The sequence below is a fragment of the Jaculus jaculus genome, chromosome 13 (genome assembly GCF_020740685.1).
Source record: "Jaculus jaculus isolate mJacJac1 chromosome 13, mJacJac1.mat.Y.cur, whole genome shotgun sequence".
Classification (NCBI taxonomy): domain Eukaryota; kingdom Metazoa; phylum Chordata; class Mammalia; order Rodentia; family Dipodidae; genus Jaculus; species Jaculus jaculus.
In genome coordinates, this window is record NC_059114.1 from 9,491,495 (window position 1) to 9,507,566 (window position 16,072).

Sequence of the window (16,072 nt, forward strand, 5' to 3'; positions counted from 1 at the left end):
AAGCCATGTGTGGTGATGGAAGCCTTTAATCCCAGAAGCAGAGGCAGAGTAGGAGGATCCTGGTGAGTTCGAGGCCACCCTGAGACTACACAGTGAATTCCAGGTCAGCCTGGACTAGAGTGAAACTCTACCTCAGAAAACAAAACAAAACAAAACAACAACAAAAAAAAAACAAAACGAATAAAATAAAATAAAAAGGAAAAGGAGTCAGGCATGACTCACACCTTTAATACCAGCACTGGGAGGCTGAGGGAGGAGGACAGCAGTTAGTTCAAGGTCAGCCTGGGGCAACAAAGTGAGTTAAGTGAGTTTCAGGTCAGTCCAGTTTGATTATGACTCTGCCTAAAAAATAAATAAACAAAAATAAAGCAAAGGGGCCCTCATAGGTAAGCACAAAAGTTCACTTCAAAAAGATAGGGAAACAGGAAAGGTCAAGTTGAAGATGAAAAGGTGAACCACTGGCAGAGAAACCAGACTTCAGACTTTCTCTCTGAGACATGTTCACCAAAGCCACACTGACAGGCTCTTTCAAGGCAGCTCAGTAACTGAGAAAACAAGCTGTGTTCTTCAGGCCCAGCATGAAATTCAGAACAAAGGTGATGCTGACAGAAGTACTGACAAGCGGATGTACACTATGAGCCAGATACCATGTACAGAGTTTTGAATTTAGTCCTCATGATAACCTATGAAGGTTGTTTTTTTAATGCAAGGACCTTCATTGTAAAGGCAGAATTTTTAAAAAATATTTTATGGGACTGGAAAGATGGCTTAGCAGTTAAGGTGCTTGCCTATGAAGTCTAAGGACCCATGTTTAACTTTCCAGGTCCCACGTAAGACAGACAGACAAAAGTGATGCAAGTGTGCAAAGTCACACATGTACACAAGGTGGTGCACATGTTTGGGGTTCAATTGCAGTGGATGGAGGCCCTGGTGTGCCCATTCTCTCTCTCTCTCTCTCTCTCTCTCTCTCTCTCTCTCTCTCTCGCATAAAAAAAAATTATGTACTTATTAGAGAAAGGCAACTACAAAGAGAATGGGCAAATGAACTCCAGACATATGTGCTACCTTGTGCATCAGGCTTACGTGGATTCTGGGGAATTGAGCCTGGGTCCTTAGGCTTTGCAAGCAAGCACCTTAACCACTAAGCCATCTGTCCAGACCACATATTTTTTTTAAACTTCACAGTGACAAACATCATAGTGCCCTCCAATTACATTCCCTTTTCCTCCCCCTTTAGGTCCCCCCGTCCACTGAACCCCTTCTTCTTTCCAACTAGCCTCTCTTCTGTTTTGATGTCATCACTTTTTCCTCCTATTATGCAGACTTTGTGTGAAGAGAGTTTTTAATATCACAGATTCATGAAGAGGAGCTGAAACCCAGAAGTCAGGGCACTTGTTTGGAGTCATACAGCTAGAAAATGTAAGTGACAACATTCACCATCTTATGAAAAGTTCATATATCCTAGTACTCAGGGAGGCAACATCTTCCCTAGATTAGATGAAGCCCTGGCAGAAACACACACACTGTAGGCTCAAGTGTGGTTGCCACACATCCCTGCAGAGTCCCCAAGAGGTTGAACAGCAGGTTATTTTAGAACCAGCCCATCTACCATAGACAACAGGAAAAACAGGTTTGGTAATGTGGCTAGTGAAAGCCTGTGTGGAAGAGCTTGCCAAATTATGGGCCTCCTGGGACTCAGATAAAAACTGATCAATCAAAAGCAATCTCTCACGACCCACAACAATTAAAAGCCTCAAAATAAAAAGGACCAGGAGCCGGGTGTGGTGGCGCACACCTTTAATCCCAGCACTCAAGAGGAAGAGGTAGGAGGATCGCCGTGAGTTTGAGGCCACCCTGAGACTACATAGTGAATTCCAGGTCAGCCTGGGCTAGAGTGAGACCCTACCTCAAGGAGGGACAAAAAAAGGACCAGGGCTGGAGAGCCAGCTTAGTGGTTAAAATACTTGCCTGCCAAAGGACCCAGGTTCAATTCCCCAGTCCCCACATAAACCAGCTGCACAAGGCAGCACATGCATCTGGAGTTTGTTTGAAGCAGCTAAAGGCCAGGGCATTCCCATTCTCTATCTAACCCCTCTCTCTCAAATAAATAAATTAAATAAATTAAAATAAATAAAAAGGACCCAAAGGCAGACCAACGCCATCTACAAGCAAATGTTCTCATGTCAGCCCTGAGATTCAAGAACGTCATTCTCGAATCAGGTGCTAGCTCTTCCCTAGTCTACCAGTAGTAATGTGTAGAAAGATCTGTTGTCAAGAAAAATGAAAATTCCTCTGGATTTCAAAAGGTAAAGCAAGCCAGGTGTGGTGGCACATATCTTTAATTCCAGTACCCAGGAGGCAGAGGTAGGAGTATCACTGTGAGTTCAAGACCAGCCTGAGCCTGGGCTACAGTGAGAACCTGCCTCAAAAAAACAAAAAACAGAAGCTGGGTGTGGTGGTGCAGCTTTTAATCCCAGCACTTGGGAAGCAGAGATAGGAGGATCGTCATGAGTTCAAGGCCACCCTGAGACTGCACAGTGAATTCCAGGTCAGCCGGAGCTAGAGTGAGACCCTACCTCAACCCCCCCCACAAAAAAAACCAAACAAACAAAAAACAGGACTGGAGAGATGACTTAGCAGTTAAAAGCTTGCCTGTGAAGCCTAAGGACCCCAGTTCAAGGCTCAAATCCCATGTTAGCCAGATGCACAAGGGGGCACACACATCTGGAGTTCCTTTGCAGTGGCTGGAGGCCCTGGCATGCCTATTCTCTCCCTCCCTCCCTCCCTCCCTCCCTCCCTCCCTCCCTCCCCCCCCCTCTGCCTTTCTGTCTGTCCCTCTCAAATAAATAGATACAAATAAACAAAAAAAGGGAGGGGGGATAAGGAGATGGCTTAGCAGTTAAAGGTGCTGGCTTGCAAAGCTGGCCTGGGTTTGGTTCTCCAGTACCCATGAAGAAAGTCTAAGTGCCTGAAATTTGCTTGCAGTGGCAAGAGGCACTAGCTCTCCCCCAACCCCCTTACAACTCTCTCAAATAAATAAAAATATTTTTAAAAGGACTGGAGGGATGGCTTCATGGTTAAGGCTTTTGCCTGCAAAGCCAAACGACCCAGGTTCGATTCCCCAGGATCCATGTTAGCCAGATGCACAAGGGGGCACACATGTCTGGAGTTTGTTTGCAGTGGTTGGAGGCCCTGGCGCACCCATTCTCTCTCCCTCCATTAAATAAATAAATAAAAATAAAATATTAAAAATATTTATTTTTAAAGCCAGGCATGGTGGCGCATGCCTTTAATCCCAGCACTCGGGAGGCAGAGGTAGGAGGACTGCCATGAGTTCGAGGCCACCCTGAGACTCCATAGTAAATTCCAGGTCAGCCTGGGCTAGAGTGAGACCCTACCTTGAAAAACAAAAACAAACAAACAAACAAACAAAAAAATATATGTATATGTGTATTTTTTTTTAAGTGAACCCAGCATTCACAGGTTGATTAGAGGCCGGTCTGGGCTACAGAGTGAGTTCCAGGTCAGCCTGATCTACAGTGCTACCTTGTCCCAAAACAAACAAAACGCTTCTTTAGGACAAGGGTTGGAGGAGGCCTGAGATGGGCAAGCACCACAGGAGGGGCAAGCTCTGTGAGGTGAAGAGAGCCTTGGGGACACATGCGAAGATGGGTCACATATGGGAAGGAAAGAGAAGGGGTGACATGGTGCACACCCACAAGAAGACAACAAAACATGGGAGGGCCCTGAGAACCCGCTGCCGCCATCTGCCCCAGCTCTCTCTCGCAGTACATGTTTGAACGGAGAGAAGAGCAGCATGCCTGGTGCCCACACAAGAGTCCTGGCGGCAAACAGGACTCGAGGAAGGGGCAGAAGTGCAGGTGAGGTTAGGGAGGAAAGTGGATCCAAGCACAGTGACCTGCCAGCAGCAGAAGAAGCAGTCTCACCAAGTGACAAGTCTCTTACCCATGAGCATCTGACACTGCTCACCCTGAAAGTGCCTTCTTCCCTTGTGTCTGCTCTGCTTTCTTGGAATTTCTCCTCTGCTCTCCTTCAACACCGGAGTGTCCTGGGGCTCCGGCTGCTACAGCTTCTCTTCCCCATCTATGCTATTTAACCTCTGTCCATCTCATCCAGCACCAGCGTTAAGTATCATTCACTTCTCACAGCTTCTAAGTTGACATGTGCAGGCCTCACTGCCGTCTCTCCCTTGAACTCCAGGCTCATATATCCATACCACCTAATTAAGTCTCTACTTGAAGGCCTCTATGACCAGCAGGTGACTCAAACTGCACATAATAAAAACTGACCTCCCACGGCTTTCCCTCTCCCAACAGCTTACTCTGCAGTCTTTATTTATGAGGGGGGAAGAGAACCGGGAGCCAGAGCCTCTAACCACTGCAAACAAACTCCAGACACATGGGCCACCATGTGCATCTGGATTATGTGGGTTCTGGGGAGTCGAACCTAGGTCCTTAGGCTTCTCAGGCAAGCACCTTAACTGCTAAGCCATCTCTCCAGCCCAACTCTGCAGTCTTTATCAGTTACAGCCAACATTAGATGTAACAGGTTCTCAGGGTCCCTTGACAGCATACAATCTCTCACAGCCCATATCTGGATGCATCTACCAGTATGGTGTATCTAGTGGCTATTCCTTCACAATGAAACCAGAGTCCGAAGTCATTTCCACCAGCCCCATCACTACCACCTGGTCCCAGACCACCATTTTCTCCCACTGCCACTGCCACCACGCTGCTCCTGATAACCCATGTCCTCAACAGCCTCAGTGGTCTCAACACAGGACAATGGCTCCCTCTCACAACCTCTAACAGCCCCGTCCCCCTCAGAGTAAAAGCCACCATGGCTTCGTAGCACCACAGGGACCTAGAGGATATGTAGCCTCATCAGGGCCACAATGGCTCCAAGCTTTTCTCTTTCATACCCTCAGTTACAGCCACACAGCCTCGTTCTATTCCATCAAGATACCATATATCTTGCTGGCCCAGGACCTTTGGATAAACTGCTCACTTAGCTAGAAAGTCTGTCTTCAGATAGCCTCATGACGCAAGCCCCCACTGCTTGTCTTCCAATGTCACTGTTTTCTTGAGGCTTTCTCTGACCAGTTCATCCAGCCAGCCAGCTAGCTAGCTTAGTTTTCATTCTTCTTTTTTTATTTAATATTTTTACTTAACAGGGTGTGGTGGTGCATGCCTTTAATCCCAACACTTGGGAAGCAGATGTAGGAGGATCACTTGAGTTTGAGGCCAGCCTAAGGCTACAGAGTGAAGTACAGTCAGCCTGGTCTAGAGCAAGATCCTACCTTGAAAAACTAAAGAAAAATTTTTATTTATTTGCAAGCAGAGAAAGAAGGGAGACAGAAAGACACAGAATGGGTGAGCCAGGGCCTCCAGCCAAATGCGCCACTTTGTGCATCTGGCTTTACGTGGGTACTGGGGAATCAAACTCAGTTGCTAGACTCTGCAGGCAAGCACCTTAACGACTGGCCCATCTCTCCAGCTTCCCTCCCCTTTTTTGTGAGGTAGGGTCTCACTCTAGCCAGGCTGACTGGAATTCACTCTGTAGTCTCAGGCTGGCCTTGAACTCATGATGATCCTCCTACCTCTGCCTCCCCAAGCACTGGTATTTTTTATTTTTTTCAAGGTAGGGTCTCACTGTGGTCCAGGCCGACCTGGAATTAACTATGTAATCTTAGGGTGGCCTTGAACTCATGGCAATCCTCCTACCTCTGCCTCCTGAGTGCTGGGATTAAAGGTGTACGCCACCACGACCGGCTCACAATTGCTGGTATTAAAGATGTGAGCCACAAGGCTTCTTGGGGAATTTCACATTTTAAAAAATATTTTCTTTTTAAAATTTATTTATTGGACAGAAAGAGAGAGAAGAAGATATAAGGAAAGAATTGGCGCACCAGAGCCTCCAGCCACTGCAAATGAATTTTAGATGCATGTAGCACCTATGCATCCGGCTTACATGGGGTCTGGGGAATCAAACCTAGATCCTTAGGTTTCGCAGGCAATCAATCACCTTAACTGCTAAGCCATTTCTCTGGCCTGAATTTCATGTTTTGTAAGCCAGCCTCAGCTGGAAAGCAGCTTGCCAATAATGCATTCACTGGGCCTGCCAGGATCAGAGACACATCTGCTCCAGCGGGCAAGCTATTATGACTACACTGAAACTGAGGGGCTGGGGAGACGGCTCAGTGGATAAAGCACTTGTCGAGCAAATGTTAGTAGCTGAGTTAGATCCCAAGACAAGACCCCACGTGAAAGCTAGAAGCCATGGCAGACACAATGGTGAAATGGAAGAAGGCAGAGACAAATTTTCCTAGGAAGCTTGCAGACCAATCAGCCTGGCCAACATGGCAGTCAACAACAAGAACAAAAGCCCCTGCTTCAAACGAAATGGGAAGTAAGAACCAATCCCTGAGAATTGTCCTCTGACCTCCACAGCATGCACTATGGGCATGCATGCCCCAATCCCAAAAATAGAGATAGATTGATTGAGACTGCCAGACCTCCCGGCAAATTTTATAGCCAATAAATGTAAGGACATAAATGATTAAGAGAAGAAACGGTAAAGGGTAGATGATCACATGACAACATCTAAACTGGGACAGACGGGCTGAGGAGAGCTCAGTGGTAAAGCATTTGCCTAGCATGCACAAGGCCCAAGATGTACTAAATAGACAAATAAATGAAAAAAAAGGGAGAACTGTTCAGACCACTTTCTTCAGAGAGCAGACTAGAGGAGGGCCACAATAGCACAAATGTTCAGACCACAATAGCAGCACAGCCAGCCGCTCCCACCTGGCTCCTCGGGCCCACAGACCTGTGTTCTGCTAAGTGCTTCCTTCTCCTTGCCTGTGCACTTGATGCTGCCTGGATTACCCTATCCTGTCCTAGCAGGGCCCCACTTATCCTTCAAATCTCAGCTTAGATGACGACATCACTTCAAAGACACCTTCCCTGTGTCTATTCTCTCAAGAAGCTATTTCACTGTGCTCACCCTCCAGTACTCGGATACAATTTCTTCCTTTCTTTTCTATGGGGTAGGGTCTCACTCTAGCCCAGGCTTACCTGGAACTTGCTCTGTAGTTCCAGGCTGGCTTTGAACTCACAAGGATCCTCCTACCTCTACCACCCCAGTGCTGGAATTAAAGGCATGCACCATCACACCCAGCTTTGTATATAATTTTCATACATTTACAGAGTGTGGTGGTAGTTTAAATGTATATCCCCCAAAGGGGGCATGGCCCCACTGGGGGCAGATCTGATTTCTAACCCAAAGGTATGCAGAGCTACTGAGCATTGCCTGGGGCCCTGTTGTTTGCTGCCTGTTGCTTGCTGTTTTGCCTGTATGTGTGCTTGTTTGTGGTGTGTGCTGGCTGGTGGTGGCTGCTCTCTGCTTGGATCTGTGAAAAGGGGCCAGTCTCTTCCACCATTATGGAATTTCCTCTGGATCTATAAGCCTGAAATAAAACCCTTCCTTCCATGAACTGTGTCTATTTGAAAGTTCATCACAGGAATGTGGAGCTGATGACAACACTGAGTGTCTGCTTATTTTGCAGTACCAGAAGCTACTGTATATGCTGGGGATGCAGTAGTGAATGAAACACCAAACTCCTCGTGGGGCAGACTAACAAGGCTAAGTAAAATACACAGAACGTTAAACAGTGGTCAGGGCTTTGGAGGCAAAGAAAACTGGAAAAAGGAGGAGAGCAAGCATGGAGCAGGAAGACAGGAGCTGAATTTAACTAGTGACCACACGAGGCCCCTGAAGGGGAAGGGTGGCCTATGGCAAAGAGTGAGCTAGGGGTCTAGGGTGGGGCTCAGCAGTGGAGAAGTGCTTACCATGCAAAAGGTTCTAGATTCCAAAGGTGGGAGTGTGTCTGACTTGTTGGAGGCAAAGGAGACAGAATGATCAGTGAAGAGAGCAGTAAGTTATGCAGTAAAGGAAAACAGAGGGGACCTGGAGTCAAGGTAAGGGTGCTGCTGGCTTTTCTCTGGTTGAGCTGGGAGCCTCTAGAAGGTTCTGAGACAGAAACCTCACTTTAACAGGCTCTGGCTGCTGTGCCTTCTGGATTCCTCACAGCTTATCAAATCTCTAATCACTGCATTTGTTTTCTACTTCTGCTTTGTCTCTTTCTCTCAAGAGAAAGCAACACCACAGCGGAAGCCATACCTGGCTTGTCCACTTAATGGCACAGCCCAGTGCCAGGCACCAGCAGGTCTCAAAAAAACACTGAATGAACGAATGCTAGACTTACAAAGTCTCTGCTATCTGCACACCAAGCAATTCAACCACCGAATATCAAAGAATGAAGACAGAGCAGACCCAACAGTTGGCCACACTGAAACTGCTCTTCTTTCTCAAAGGGCTTAAGACACTAGAAGCGATTTGGATGCGCTTACAAAGTTTGTGCCATCCCAGTCTACCCAAGAACTCGGCTGTTGAAGTGCTGGAAACAACGCATTGGTTTTAAAAGCTTCTGAGGGCTAGGGAATGTAGCTCAGTGGCAGGGCACTTACCTAGAATGTGTGAAGCCCTGAGTGAAATCCTCAGTACTGCAAAGAAAAGCACCTGAGACACCAAATCTACCATCTCCTAGCTTAGGGTCCAACAGGAAGGGGTACCAGATGATGGACTCTACAATTCTTGCGGTCCACCAGCCATGTTCTTTTTTTTCTTTGATTTCTTGAGGTAGGTTCTCACTCTAGCCCAGGCTGACCCAGAACTCACTCTGCAGTCTCAGGCTGGCCTCAAACTTACAGGAATCCTCCTACCTCTGCCTCCCAAGTGCTGGGATTGAAGGTGTGTGCCACCACGTCCAGCTTATGCTCCTACTGTAACTAGAATGGGCCTCCCAAATTTAGAGACCCTCCAGATAGAGGTCAAACCCAAGGCTAAAGACATAAAGGGGCCTGGGAGTCTAGAATCTCAGGCAAGCCCTTTGGCTGCAGAAGCCATTCCAAACAAAGGGGTTTGTGAAGCTCAAAGAGGTCAACATATACAAATCCTTTGCAGAGCCCAATCTGCAGGCCTGGCAAATGTTAGCCACTAGTATTTAGGGTTTACCATCTCCCTGCTTCCCTCTAAACTTGGTGGCCCCAAGGGACTCTGAAGGCTGACTGGCAGTGACAATGGTAGTTCAAGCCCTCACTGGTCACCTCCTTCTGCTCTTGGGAGGACATGAGATGGACATAACATGGAGACCTAATAACAATTTGATGGATATTCCACCTGTTTCTTCCCCAAACACATGCACTGACTCAGTACTGTACACCTCATTAGTTGCTACAGATACACACAGTCCAGACAACTTCTTGTGCAGGTCTAAGAGACTTTACTGAGAAGACAAATTACTCATAGTGCCACAGGACACCAAACGAGCATCCAGCTCAGGCCTGCGAGGTGGAGATGATGTCATGATGGAAAGCACCAAGGAGTGGCCAGCAAAGAAGGGAGACAGGTGGCAGGGACAGGGTTTAGGCAGAGAGGAGCACAAGGCAGACAGCGAGAGGAAGAAAGGGAGCTTACAGAAATGGCAGCGGCTGAGTGTGACTGGGAGGAGAAAGGAGGCAAGCCAGGCAGAAGTCAAGTCCCAAAGGGCTTGGATGCCGTGCTGAGGGCTGAGTCAGAGGGCAAGGAGGAGCTACAGACGGATTTCCAAGTAGGATTCATTTTCAGGACTCCCCAAACTGCTTGGGTGGTATTCTCTCATAGGAGTATTTGTTCCTCTCTGGGTGAAGACATAAAAGAGCAGAGCAATCTCTCCCGACTTGTGATAATCTTAATGACCTATACCTAGGAAAAAAGACCTGCGTAGAAACAGAAACTTTTTTCTTTTAAGTTTTTCAAGGTAGGGTCTTACTCTAGCACAGGCCAATCTGGAATTCACTAAGTAGTCTCAGGGTGGCCTGGAACTCATGGCGCTCCTCCTTCCTCTGTCTCCCAAATGCTGGAATTAAAGGCATGTGCCACCACACCTGGCTTAGAAACAGAAACTCTTAAAAAGTATTTTATTTATTTGAGACAGAGAGAGAGAGAGAAAGAAAATACGGGTGAGCCAGGGCCTCCAACCACTGCAAACAAACTCCAGAAGCACGCGCCACCTCATGCATCTGGCTTACATGGGTACTGGGGAATTGAACCTGGACCCTTAGGCTTCGCAGGGGAAGCACCTTAACTGCTAAGCCATCTCTCCAGCCACTAGAAATGTTTTGAAGAGAAGACGCCCCCTCAACTTTTAGAAACACACCAAAGAACAGAACCCACCGCCAAACCATGCCTACCTCTTGTCGGCACTTCAAGCTTTGGTGCCAGCCCTAAAGGTTTTCAGGGGAGTGAGCAGTTATGGCGCGCAAGTCTCAAGGACGGCTAGAACGAAGCAAGTACGAGCCCAGACCCTGCGCCCCCCCCCCCCCCCCCCACTGAACTCACTCCCAAACACTTGCAGGAAGTGAAACAAGCGGGGTGGGAGCAAGTCCTGAGTAAATAAGGTCTATTTGCAGAAGGAAGTAACACCCCAGGAGCCAGCTGCCGTCCTTCCTCAGACACAAGCCCCAGCAGGCCTCCCTGGCTTCGACCAACAGTAACAGGCTCTGCACAGTCCCTTCATCCAACACCTACAGACACTGGAGACGGAGGAGAGGCAGAGGGTGGCCAGCAGTGTTTGTTGTTGTTAGTGCTGTTGTGAGACAGACTCTCACTGTGTAGCCTACATGGACCAGGCTGGTCTTGAACTATGGTGACCCTCTTGCTTCCGTCTCCAGGAGAGTGCTGGGATAGTAGGTGTGCGCCGCCATGCCCAACCGATTGTTTTGTTTTTCAGGCTAGAGACAGCTCAGCAGTTAAAGGTGCTTGCTTGCAAAGCATGACTGCCCAGGTCTAATTCCCCAGGACCCACATAAAGCCAGATGTGCAAGGTGGTACATTCTGGAGTTTGTTTGCAGTGGTGAGACACCCTGATGTGCCCATTCTCCCCCCCCACCTCTCTCTCTCTCTCTCTTTACAAATATAAAACATTTATTTATTTATTTATTTATTTATTTATTTATTATTGTTTTGGTTTTTCGAGGTAGGGTCTCACTTTAGCTCAGGCTGACCTACTCACTACGCAGTCTCAGGGTGGCCTCCAACTCACGGTGATCCACCTACCTCTGCCTCCTGACTGCTGGGATTAAAGGTGTGCGCCACCACGCCTGGCATATAAAACATTTTTTTTAAATTGTGTTTTTTTCCAGTGTTCAGAATGGAATCCAGGGCCTTGCACATGCCAGGCAAGCACTCACTCTACCACTGAGCTTCATCTGCATATTTGAGAACTGAGGTAAGACCCAGCCAAAGTAAACTGCCCAGGCCTCACTACTGGGAAGCTGCTGACCCAGGCTGATGGCCAGGATCAGAGGGTGTTCTTTCCATTTTAACCCTAAGCCCTCCAACCCACTCAGGATAGCTTCTAGTCAGCCCGCACTCACAGATGATCTCTGCACAACCCCTGAGGGACCTGATTCACTGGGCCTTGTGAAGCTGGCCCTTGTGCCAGAATGTAAGAGGCCAGAGGATCCTGGTAGGCTCCACACAGGACAGGGAGGCAGTCACTCAGAGCTCTGTTCATGTTTCTACCATCTCTGACAAGTCACTTTATCTCCTATCATTATTCTCTCCTGGAAAGATGGGGATAAGGTGACGATATCAAGTTTCTGTGAATTCAATGGAACTAGGAGAGCAGGACATAGAGTTAAAAAAAAAAAAAAAGAAAAAAGAAAAAGCAGCAGCTGAGTGTGGCAGCGCACGCCTTTGATCCAGCAGAGGTAGGAGGATGGCAGTGAGTTCGAGGCCGCACAGCGACTACATAGTGAATTCCAGGTCTGTTTGAGCTAAAGTGAAAACAACAACAACAAAAAGGTGTGGTGGCTATAGTCTTTAACCCCAGCACTTGGGAGCCCGAGGTAGGAGTCCCATGAATTGAAAAGGCTCACTTGGGCTACAGAGTGAGACTCCATTTCAAACCAACAACTACTACAGTAACATTTATACCACAGGTTTCTTCAGCAAGGAGAAACTTTCAAAAGTTCATTATGTTTTATGACACTGGGAGTGGGCAGGAAGCTGGCAAGTATTTATTTTGTGCTGCTGACAGGGAAACTGAGGCAGAACTGGAACAAGTGAATGTCTACAAAGGAATAAAATATTCACACAACCTCACCCTCAAACCGCCAAACTATCTCATCATCTCCCAGACAAGCTGTCCTCCTCATCCCAGGCAAAGGCAAAGACCCTTCCTTTGGGTTCCTCCAGAATTGGGCACTGGAAGATTCCCCCTAGGGGGTCCCCTGTGGCTGGTCTGGTCTCTGTGGTTTTGTTTTTTTTTAATATTTTTATTTATTTATCTGAGAGAGAGAAGGAGGCAGATAGAGAGAGAATGGGTGTTTCAGGGCCTCCAGCTGCTGCAAATGAACTCCAGATGCACGCTCCACCTTGTGCATCTGGCTTATGTAGGTCCTGGGGAATTGAACCGAGGTCCTTTGGCTTTGCAGGCCAGCACCTTAATCACTAAGCCATCTCTCTAGCCCTGGCCTCTCTTTATTCCAGAAGAAATGTAGCTCAAACATGCTGAAGTGAGCTTCCAGATGTCAGCTTCATAAACAGCCCATTTTGTGCCTCCCAGCTCAGGAAAAGCTTAAAACTCTTGTCCCAAAAGGTAAATCACTTAGAGCAACTGCTTGCCAAAGGGCAGCTTTCCACAGGCGCGTACAAATGCACATACCACACACACCATGTTACACACATGCAAAAAAAAAAAAAGAAAAACCACATAGCCTCCTAGCCGGGAGTGGTGGCACACGCCTTTAATCCCAGCACTCGGGAGGGAGAGGTAGGAAGATCATCGTGAATTCGAGGCCACACTGAGACTACATAGTGAATTCCAGTTCAGCCTGGACTAGAGTGAGACCCTACCTCAAAAAAATTAAAATAAAATAAAAACCAGCCTCCTAAGGAAAGTGAATCAGGGCTGCAGCAATGGCTCAGCACTTAGGGCGCTTGCCTGAAAAGCCTAACGACTCTGGTTCAATTCCCCAGTACCCATGTAAAGCCAGATGCACAAGGTGGCCCATTTACAGTGAGTGGCTAAAGACTCTGGTGTGCCCATTCTCTTTGTCTGTCTCTCTTTGATTTCCCTCTACTCACAAAATAAATAAATAAGATATAAAGAAAGGAAGGCTGGCGTCATGGCACATGCCTTTAACAGCACTCAGGAGGTAGAGGTAGGGGTTCTCTTTGAGTTTGAGGCCACCCTGAGACTACATAGTGAATTTCAGGTCAGTCTGGGCTTAGAGTGAGACCCTACCTCAAAACTGCTCCCCCCCCAAAAAAAAGAAAGAAAGAAAGAAAGAAAGAAAGAAAGAAAGAAAGAAAGAAAGAAAGAAAGAAAGAAAGAAAGACTGAGCTGGAGAGATTGGCTTAGCAATTAAGGCACCTGCATGCAAAGCCAAAGGACCCAGGTTCAATTCCCCAGGACCCATATAAGCCCCAGATACTCAAGGTGGTGCATGCGACTGGAGTTTGCTGCCACTGGGGGCCCTAACGTGCCCATTCTCTCTGTCTATCTGCCTCTTTCTCTCTCAGTCAAATAAATAAATAAATAAATTTTAAAATTAAAAACAAAAAGGAAAGAAAGAGAAATCAAATGGCCCTCATGTTAGATCTGACAGGCAGTACGGCCACAATTCTGACATCAATCCAAATGCTAAATACCTCCTGCGCTCCACATCTGCTCCAGCTTCTGCCACTTGGCTGGTCCCAGAAGAACTATATAGGAAGCCTGATTGTGCCTCTGCCGCACCCGAATGACCTTACATGTAGAATGTCACCTCCCTGTGCCTCAGTGTCCTCGTGGAATTAAAAAAGCAACAACTGGGCAAGGGGGTAACAAGCAAGCTACCTTACAAGAAGGGCTGCTGTCAGGTTGCAACGTGACTTTCTATGCCAAGTGCTTAGCGCGCTCCTGTTATTTTAGCACTATTGCAGGTGTCCCCATGCCATCAACTTGTCCCTATGCCATCAACTTGTCCCTGGGGGACTTAAGAGGACGCGAGACCACGCAGCCAGAGCCTATCCGGGAGCTGGGAAGTCGCCCCCGGGACCATTTCTAGAACGGGGGCCAAGAAGAGGTAAGGAGGCCCTGAGCGAGAAGAGGACCTGGGAAGGTCCATGGAGTCGCGGGGAAGCGGGAAGCAGAGCCAGAAGAGGGGAAGGCCACAGGCCCCGGCTCGACGAGGTCGGGACGCGGCCCCGAATGAATGAATGGACCCGCATTCCGCAGCCCTCCGGCTGGCGGGCCCTTCGTGACCTCCGACCCCGCAGGACCCCCCACCCCCGTCCCGGCCCGCCCGCTCACCTCGGACCTTCCGCTTTGTCGTCCGTCCCCCCACTCCCACCCCGCGACACCCCGACCTCGGCTGCCCTCCCCTGTTCTCTCCTCACCCGCAAGTCCCAAACGCCACGGCCCGGTTCGCTTCGGCAGGGGGGAAAAAAAAAAAAAATGTCCGCGGCTTCCACCTCGCGGCTCTCCTTCCTCCCCGCGCGTCCCTGCAGGCGGCCGCTCCGAGCCCCGCGGCTGTCACCTGCCCGGCGGAAGTGAGCGGCCCCGCGCGCGCGGACACTTCCGGTGGACGCACAGCCCGGGGGGGCGGGGTCAAAGCCACCCGGGGAGGGGGCGTGGCTTGGTGGCGGGTGGGGCGGGGCGAGGCGGGAAGGGGGCGTGGCCGGGCGCGGTTGCCCGCGAGGCGCTTAGGGCGACTGGAGGGGGAGACTGAGGCCTTGAGAGAACCTGGCTTTTCACTCAAGGTCACGGGCCTTGTGGAAGAGGGAATCACAACTGGGTACGTGGATGGGAATCAGGGCTGGGGAGACGGCTCAGCGGGTAAGGAGCTTGCCTGCCAAGCCTAAGGACCCAGGTTCGATTCTCCAGCTCCCACGTAAAGCCCAGATGCACGAGGTGGAGTTCGTTTGCAGAGTGGCTTTGGAGGCCCTGGCGCGAACATTCTCTCCTGCTTTTCACTGCCTCTCAAATAAATAAATGGTCAATGTGATCAGAGGTAGGACAGCAACGGCCTGCTAAGACTTGAAGTGAGACTTTCACTGCAGTTCTTGGAAAACTCATTGTTTTAGGAGAAACATCAGGTCCTCCGAGGAACTTTTATCCAAGGGGAACTTCATAGTGTGCACACACTCACAAATAAAATAAATAAGAGGGGGGGTGTGGAGAAATGGTTTAGCAGTTAGGGCACTTGCCTGCAAAGCCAAAGGACTCAGGTTCAATTCCCCAGGACCCACATAAAGCTAGATGCATCTGGTGGCACATGCATCTGGAATTTGTTTGCAGCAGCTGGAGGCCCTGGGGCACCCACTCTGTCTGTCTATCTGCCTCTCTCTACTCACTTTCTCTCAAATACATAAATAAATAAATGTTTAAAAAAACGTAATGTTGAAATAAGCTTGCAGAACCAAATCTGAATGTCCCATGACTGAACGAACGTCCCAGACAGACTACAAACTCTACGTAGCCAGGATGAGCTTGAACTTCTGACCCATCTGATTCAACCTCCTACATTCTGAGGGTACTAGTGTGGGCTACCACAAGAAGCTTATGCAGTGACACTGAGGGCCTCGTGAATGTTAGGCAAGCACACCACCATGTTGTTTTAACATTTAATACAAGTGAATAAGTCTCATTCATTTACCTGCAATAATACATTTGTCACTCCTACTTGAGTATGCCACAATTGGGATTATAAAAGTGAGTAAGGCATTGTAAAGTCTCTCCTTGAGGCTCACTGTTGAGTGTGGGATAAAGATAAATGGACAGTTATAACTGTGAGTAATGGACAGGACATGTAAGAGCCACAAAGTGGATAGAAATATACTGAGGCAAGAGGCCCCCCCTCCCGCCAGCCAGATACTGATGAGGTCCTAATTACGCAGCAATGAACACCAATGACTCTACTGAGGAGGGCCCTCAGGGAAATGGAACCAGAGTATAACCTAT

General features: G+C 48.5%; 1 protein-coding gene across 5 annotated transcripts in view; it reads right to left on the bottom strand.

Annotated features, from left to right (window-relative positions):
* Nucleotides 1-14,647, bottom strand: part of Ap1b1 (adaptor related protein complex 1 subunit beta 1) — a 70,526-nt gene extending 55,879 nt beyond the window's left edge. For 2 of the 5 annotated variants that reach the window (XM_004664041.2, XM_004664040.2), the window contains exon 1: nt 14,509-14,647. The gene's annotated coding sequence lies outside the window, so the exon portion shown is untranslated. Of the gene's footprint in view, nt 1-10,313; nt 10,333-14,508 lie in introns of those variants that run through there. The other 3 variants (XM_004664044.2, XM_004664042.2, XM_045131976.1) reach the window with 2 other exon arrangements.
* Between the last annotated feature and the right edge of the window lie 1,425 nt (nt 14,648-16,072).